Source organism: Sinocyclocheilus grahami, unplaced genomic scaffold (assembly GCF_001515645.1).
Source record: "Sinocyclocheilus grahami isolate Dianchi unplaced genomic scaffold, SAMN03320097.WGS_v1.1 scaffold1402.1, whole genome shotgun sequence".
Lineage (NCBI taxonomy): Eukaryota > Metazoa > Chordata > Actinopteri > Cypriniformes > Cyprinidae > Sinocyclocheilus > Sinocyclocheilus grahami.
Window position 1 is genome coordinate 117,893 of NW_015506581.1, and position 8,048 is coordinate 125,940.

Below are 8,048 nucleotides of genomic sequence, written 5' to 3' on the forward strand. Positions count from 1 at the left end.
CACAAGATTCTGGAGGGTGCATAAATCTGAACTAGTGAGTTTAGGTATATTGGAGAAGAGTCAGTAATTGTCTTGTAGGCAAACATCAGTATCTTGAATTTGATGTGAGCGGCTATTGGCAGCCAGTTCAAACTGATGAAGAGAGGTGTGATGTGTGATTTATTTGGCTCGTTGAAGACCACTCTCGCTGCTGCATTCTGGATCAGTTGCAGAGGCCTGATAGTACATGCTGGAAGGCCCACCAAGAGCATTGCATTATAATAGTCCAGTCTGGAGAGAGTAAGAGCTTGGACAAGGAGTTGTGCGGCCTGCTCTGATAGGAAGTGTCTTATCTTCCTAATGTTGTATAAGGCAAATCTGCAGGACTGGGCCGTTGTAGCAATAGGGTCTGTGAAGCTTAACTGATCATCAGTCACAACTCCAAGGCTCCTGTCTGTCCTGGAAGGAGTTGTGGTTGACAAACATAGTTGTATAGATAAGTTGTGATGAAGTTCTGTGTTGGATGAGACCACGAGCAGTTCTGTATTAGCAAGGTTGAGTTGAGGGTGATGGTCCTTCATCCAGCCAGAAATTTCTGTCAGACAGTCTGCAATGCGAACAGCTACCGTTGGATCATCTGGTTGGAATGAGAAGTAGAGTTGAGTGTCTTCAGCATAGCAATGATAGAAAAAGCCATGTTTCTGAATGACAGATACTAATGATGACATGTAAATGGAGAAGAGAATTGGTCCAAGCACTGAGCCCTGAGGAACCCCAGTAGCAAGAAGTTGTGACTTAGAAACCTCACCCCTCCCAAGACACCCTGAAGGACCTACCTGAGAGGTAAGACTTGAACCATTAGAGTGCAGTTCCTGAGATGCCCATCTTCGTGAGGGTGGAAAGGAGGATCTGGTGGTTAACGGTGTCAAAAGCAGCAGACAGATCCAGCAATATGAGTACTGAGAATTTGGAAATTGCTCTTGCCAGTCTCAGGGATTCAGTAACCGAGAGCAGGGCAGTCTCAGTTGAGTGATGCCCATCTTCGTGAGGGTGGAAAGGAGGATCTGGTGGTTAAAGGTGTCAAAAGCAGCAGACAGATTCAGCAATATGAGTACTGAGAATTTGGAAGCTGCTCTTGCCAGTCTCAGGGCTTCAGTAACCGAGAGCAGGGCAGTCTCAGTTGAGTGTCGCTTTTGAAGCCAGATTGGTTGTTGTCCAGGAGGTTGTTCTGTGCGAGAAACATACAGAGTTGGTTGAACACAACTCTCTCAAGTGTCTTTGCAATGAATGGAAGAAGGGATACTGGTCTGTAGTTTTATAAAAGTGCTGGATTTAGAGAGGGTTTCTTAAGCAGTGAGGTTACTCTAGCCTGCTTAAATGCTGTGGGAAATGTACCAGTGTGAAGAGAGGTGTTGATAATGAGAGTGAGCGCAGGTATAACTGAAGAAGAAATGGCCTGAAGGAGGTGAGTGGGGATAGGATCAAGCGGACAGGCAGTAGGATAATTGGAAAGGATAAGTTTGGAAACATCTGCCTCCGAGAGGGGAGAGAAGAGAAGGTTTTGAAAAGTGTGCGAGAGTCAGAGCAGTTGTTAATTTTGTTGTGGTAGTATGTCATTTTGGCAGTGGAGACATTTGCAGAGTAGGAAGAGAGGAGTGACTGATACAAACTAAGGTCAGTAGAGTTTTTTTATTTGTGCCACTTCCTCTCTGCAGCCCTGAGCCTAAAGCAATGTTCACGCAGAACATCGGACGGCCAGGGGCCAGAGGGGGTGGTGCGTGTGGGTCTGGATGAAAGTGGGCAAAAGTTGTCTAAGCAAAATGTTAGAGTGGAGCAAAGAGTGTTAGTGTCCAGTGCTGAAAACTGAGAAGTCGGAGGAAGTGAGGATGAAACCATAGAGGTTAGGCGAGAGGGAGAGAGTGAGCGTAGGTTGCGTCAAATGGTGACCTGCGGAGGAGTGTGTGTTATGTCAGAAGTCAGTTTGAGGTTAAAAGTGATGAGGAAGTGGTCTGAGGCATGCAACGGAGTAACTCACGTGTTGTCAGTGGAGCAGTAGTGTGTGTAGATAAGGTCCAATTGGTTACCTGATTTGTGAGTAGCCATAGTAGACACTCGCTTGAGGTCAAATGAGGCAAGCAGAGTGTTGAAGTCAACAGCCTGGGGTTTTTATTGGTGGATGTTGAAGTCACCGAGTAGTACCAGAGGAGTACCATCCTCAGGGAAGTTTGAGAGTAGCACATCCAACTCCTCCAAGAAGTTACCCAGTTGACCTGAGGGATGATAAACAACTACAGTGGATTTTAACAGGGTGGGCAATAGTAATTGTGTGTGATTCAAATTAACTGTTGCCAGTAAGAGATGGTAAAGCAAATTTCTATTCATTTGAGATAAGTAGACCCCAATCGTGCGTGGGATGTGAGAAAAAGTAAAATTAGAGGAGAGGGCTGCAGGAGTGGCAGTGTCCTCAGGTTTATTCCAAGTCTCAGTTAGGACCATGAGGTTGAGACTTGAATGAGTAGCAATAGATGAAATAAAGTCTGCTTTGTTCACAGCAGACTGGCAGTTCCAGAGACCAATTGGAATAGAGAGTAAAGCAGTAGAGGACATAGGGAAAGTACGCAGATTAGGATTGCATTGCTTCCAATGTATAGAGCGTGATTTACAAGTATTAGTAGTAATGGTAGATTTGAAAGCACATAGTGAGTACACTTGACTAAAACAAGTAGATGAGAACAAGCTGTACAAAAAGTAAGGAAAGGGGAGAAAAGCAATACTCAAGTGCCTTGTGCGGTGTCCTTGCTCGGTGGAGTCGCGCAGGTAGAGTCGCTGGGCTTTATATTTGTTGGTCTTCACACGGGAAGGGCTTCACACAACATTTATAATGTAGCCAAAAAACCTTCATAATTTTGTTTTGACCATTTTCTCTGACTCTTTGAAAACTTTGTTGTTGATTTGCTGTTGTATATTTGGCTTCTAAGCGAATATCCAGTATGCTGAACACTCAATATGGCTGCTCTGTCGAACGAAGCCCCGCCTTCTGGGTAAAAGAGCCAATCTCTAATTGTTAAAGTCACTGCAGCTGCCGTTAGATGCTCCGGTTGCTATAGAAACAGTCAGCATTCAGAGACATGCGCTCAGGACTGTGCATGCGCACTGGTTGGTCTAGCCTGCAAAATAAGCTTTTTTTAACGCTATTTGAGCAAAAGAAACAACATTTATGAGACAGTTGTTGACCGATTTCATTGGTGATTTCAAATATGATATTTCATCTTAAGCTTGGCGAACAGTTTTGGAGAATTTGATGTTTCCCCATTCAAAGAGATAGAAGCTGCACTTGCATGCCTGAGTGGCGTTTCAAAGATGGCCGCCGAGTGACATGACTTGCCTTGAAAGGACTTTGGCTGAACTTACATTGTGCACGTTATGCCATGTATATAGCCATATGCTTTTTAAAATACAGTTTACATGTTTGTGTATTGTTGTTTAAACTTTTTTACACATTTTCATGGATAAAAATTGTAAACATTTAAACACGTGTCTTCTTTATAGATCACAGCAAGAGGATGGTCATGTGATCAGCCAGCATGGAAATACTAGCTATGTTTCCTCTCTCTTCAGTCTTTCTTTATGAGCATTGGGTTTAAAGGGAAGGGGTGGGTCAGGGTTAAAGCACATTTAAGAAATGTTATAGCAGGGTTGTTACTAAATCATAGCCAGGAGAAAATGCTTTGGACCCAGGAGGAAGTTAGGATCCTGGTTTCAACATACTGTCTATCACATCGAATCCAGCGGGAGATCATCTGTCCTATTATGATGAGGAAAAACTTGAACATGCTACCAAAAAATGAATGAAACCTATGATATATGCTACATACGGGGAGCCGTTTGAATGAATTATAGTAATATTATACTGAATGTGTTTCTGTGTGATGTAAATATGAATTATATTTAAATAGATATGCTGTATTGTGAATTTAACTGTCGCTTTTTTTGTGATTTCACTTGTAGTCTCCACATTTGTTTTGTTTGTATTTATTGTAGTGGTGTTTTATTTATTGTAGTTTACCCTGTATTCATTCAACCCACAGTACTGACCTTAAACCTCCTATTGAATGTGTTTTTCTTTTTTTATTAGTTTGAAACTTTCTTTTAAGGTTCATGAGAGCACGAAGATTAAATAGTATAACAGTAATGTGTCATTCACTAATAAACGTGTTAACAAAAGTCAGTAGACTTAGATAAATCTGGTAGGGAGAGAAACTGAGGAACACTATAAAAACTAAAGAATAAAGTGAAACAGGAAGTACAGATGTACACGCACAAGATTTATTTCCTTTTATGTTTTGGTTAAATGTCCAAACCTTTATAATCTAAAGCACATATGTATTGTTGATGCTATAAAATGACTTGTACAATATAGTGAACTTGATCATGGGTGCGTCAGTGCTTGATGTTTGGTTTTTCTAGTGCTGTGAAACTCCACTGATGCTCTTATTCAGACATGAGTGTGAATGTGAACCAATGCTCGTCTTTCTGAAAATTCATTTCCATGTGTTTTGGCTTTTTGTTCAGATTGAAATGGATGTTTTAATGCGGTCTCTGTCTCTCGGCCTGTACATGCAGGTCCATGTAGCTTTCTTTCTCTCCCTCATTATATGATCTGATAATGCAAAATAAAATAATGTTAGAGAATGATGAGTGATGACATTAATGCTCCAGTGTGTTTGTTTTTTATAGAACGCAGGTTTTCATGAATTCTAATGTCTTACACTTTCACGTAGAGCCATTGTGTGTGTTAGAGGGAATACTGATTGACTAATTTTTAATTAAAATGTTTATCATATGGCTGAAACATTTTGAGTTCTCTAGGGTTGTGTATCATTCCTGATCTTATAACAGACATGGTTGATGCCTTTTAATACCAGAAGAGGGAGACATTTAGTAAATTATACGACTGTTTAGAACTGTTGGACTAGAAGTAACTAACAAAAATAAAATGCATAAAAACAACTGAAAAGATTATTATATTATATTGGAAATTAAATCTACATTTACATTTTGACATGTTATTTTTTCTTGTAAAGCACGCTAACATTCAGAAGTTTGAGGTCGGTAAGCTTTGCATTGTTTCAAATAGATGCAGATTTTTTTTAAACTTTATATTCATCAAAGACAATTTTATCACAATTTTCACATATATATCGCTATTAAGCTGCACAACTGTTTTCAACATAATGATAAATGTTTGTTGAGCATCAAATCATCATATGAGAAGGATTTCTGAAGGATCATGTGACACTGAAGATTGAAGTAATGATGCTGAATAAATTACATTTTTAAATATAGTCACATAGAAAACATTTATTTTAAATTGTAATATTTCACAGTATTAATGTTTTTACTATATTTTGATCAAATAAATTCAGCCTTGGTATAAGACTTTTTTGAAAAACATCATATAAAAAAGTCTTACTGACCTCAAACTTTTGAATGGTAGTGTGCACAATCACTTTTACTATTCTACTTAAAATCCACAGTAAACCTGAATTAGAGTTTCTTTTCTATTAGTGTATTAATTTGCATCTTTAAGGAAAAGTTGATCTAGCTTGCATTCATTTTACAAGTGCTACAGTATAAATATCACAATTATTATCAATACCGTGATGGAACAATGATTGATGTCTTGATGGTTTCTTCTCATCTTTGCAAGACAAGTGGTGTTCTGAAATAGACTGTAAGCCAGAAAAAGTGTGGTTTCCTGTTGCATCCTCCCTGCTTGTGGCAGCACATTTGTTATGATCACACTTCTAGTGTTGCCAAAACAAGGCCTTCTCTCTCTGTGTGTGTGTGTGTGTGTGTGTGTGTGTGTGTGTGGTGCTTTATTGGCATGACATATTGCCAAAGTTACAGTATTGCGAAAGCATTCTAGATGTGTACAATACAGTATATGATTATACCATCAAAGTAAAAAAGGAGACAGAAAATGAGTAATAAATAAGAGAAAATAAATGAATAAATACAATGAACTAAAAATAACAACAGTAGACAGTATTTCTAATATTAATAATAATCTTCTCATCTTTGCAAGACAAGTGGTGTTCTGAAATAGACTGTAAGCCAGAAAAAGTGTGGTTTCCTGTTGCATCCTCCCTGCTTGTGGCAGCACATTTGTTATGATCACTCACTTCTAGTGTTGCCAAAACAAGGCCTTCTCTCTCTCTCTGTGTGTGTGTGTGTGTGTGTGTTCCAGAGTTCAAGGTGCTTTATTGGCATGACATATTGCCAAAGTTACAGTATTGCGAAAGCATTCTAGATGTGTACAATACAGTATATGATTATACCATCAAAGTAAAAAAGGAGACAGAAAATGAGTAATAAATAAGAGAAAATAAATGAATAAATACAATGAACTAAAAATAACAACAGTAGACAGTATTTCTAATATTAATAATAATAATTACAATTATATACAATGAAGAATGTCAAAAAAGGCTAATGAATTAACCATTTCGTATGGTGTGTAAGGTGTATACATAGTTTGCAGCTAGTTTGTCTGCGATCTCATCCTCTCCAAGTATATAGAGTCATCCAGAGAAAAAAATTAATTGTGGAAAGAATATTTGCCTTGTAGTGGTGTATTTGGGGGCAGACAAGAAGAAAGTGTTTCTCATCCTCTAGTCTATTTGATTCAGGTCACAGTGTTTGCATAGTCGCTTCTCTATGTATCCTCGGTGGATCCTCGGATATCTCGGTGCGCTCTCATTCAAGGCCTTCACAGCCAGACTGAAGCCCCCTGATGCTGAGATCTCAATACCCAGGTAAGTGTAGCAGGTGCCGTGCTCTAGGACTTCTGCTCCGTAAGTGAACTGGTATCTGCTTCCCTGAGACCTGGCCTTCTTCTGGAACACCATGACTCTGGTTTTGTCAAGGTTTACCGTCAGTGCCCATTCCTCACAGTACTGTTCCAGCAGAAGCAGGTCGTCCGCATTCAGCAGACATTTGACTTCAGAGGCCTGCAGGAGCGGTCCAGAGCTTCTGCCAGCTCGTTGATGTAGATGTTAAACAGTGTTGGGCTCAGACTGCATCCTTGCCTCACTCCACGGCCCTGCTGGAAGAACGCTGTTCTGAGATCCCCCAGTTTGACCGCACATCTACTGTTTTTGGACATGGATTGTATAACATCGAATGTTTTTCCACCAATGCCAATTTGTAATAATTTGCATACACTCTTAAAAATAAAGGTGCTTCAAAAGGTGCTTCATTTTTGGTTCCACAAAGAACCGTTCAGTCAAAGGTTCTTTAAAGAACCATCTCTTTCTTACCTTTTTGTAATCTGAAGAACCTTCTTTCGCCACAAAGAACCTTTTGTGAAACAGAAAGGTTCTTCAGATGTTAAAGGTTCTTTATGGAACCATTTAGACAAAAAGGTTCTTCTATGGCATCGTGAAGCACCTTTATTTTTAAGAGTGTAGTAAACCTTCATGCCAAATAGAGTCGAAAGCTTTTTTATATCAATAAAACATGTCAATATTTTTCTTTGTTTGCCCTTTAGACTTTTGTTGATTAGAGTGTGGAGAAAATAGATGTGGTCGGATGTATGTTGTTTTGGTAAAAAGCCAATTTGTGATTTATTTTGGGTGTTGTGTCTTGTGAGGAATGTCACTATGCGGCTGTTTATTATATTGCAGAAAAGCTTTGCTAGGTTACTGCCCACACTAATGCCACGGTAATTACTGGGATTGAATGTATCTCCTTTTTTATATACAGGTGTGAGCAGTCCTTCAGACCAGGCCTCAGGGAAGTCACCAGAGGATAAGATCAGATTGAATCATTTTGCCAGAGCTTGAATCATGTAAGGGCTGCTGAGTTTGAGCATTTCATTGCTGATGTTGTCTAGTCCACATGCCTTCTTTAATTTGAGATCTCTCTCTCGCTCTCTCAATTCAATTCAATTCAATTTAAGAGTGCTTTATTGGCATGACAAACACTATATATTTGTATTGCCAAAGCAATTGCAGCTGGGCTGCTTACAAATAGTGCACATATGTATTAACAGAAAGAAAATATGG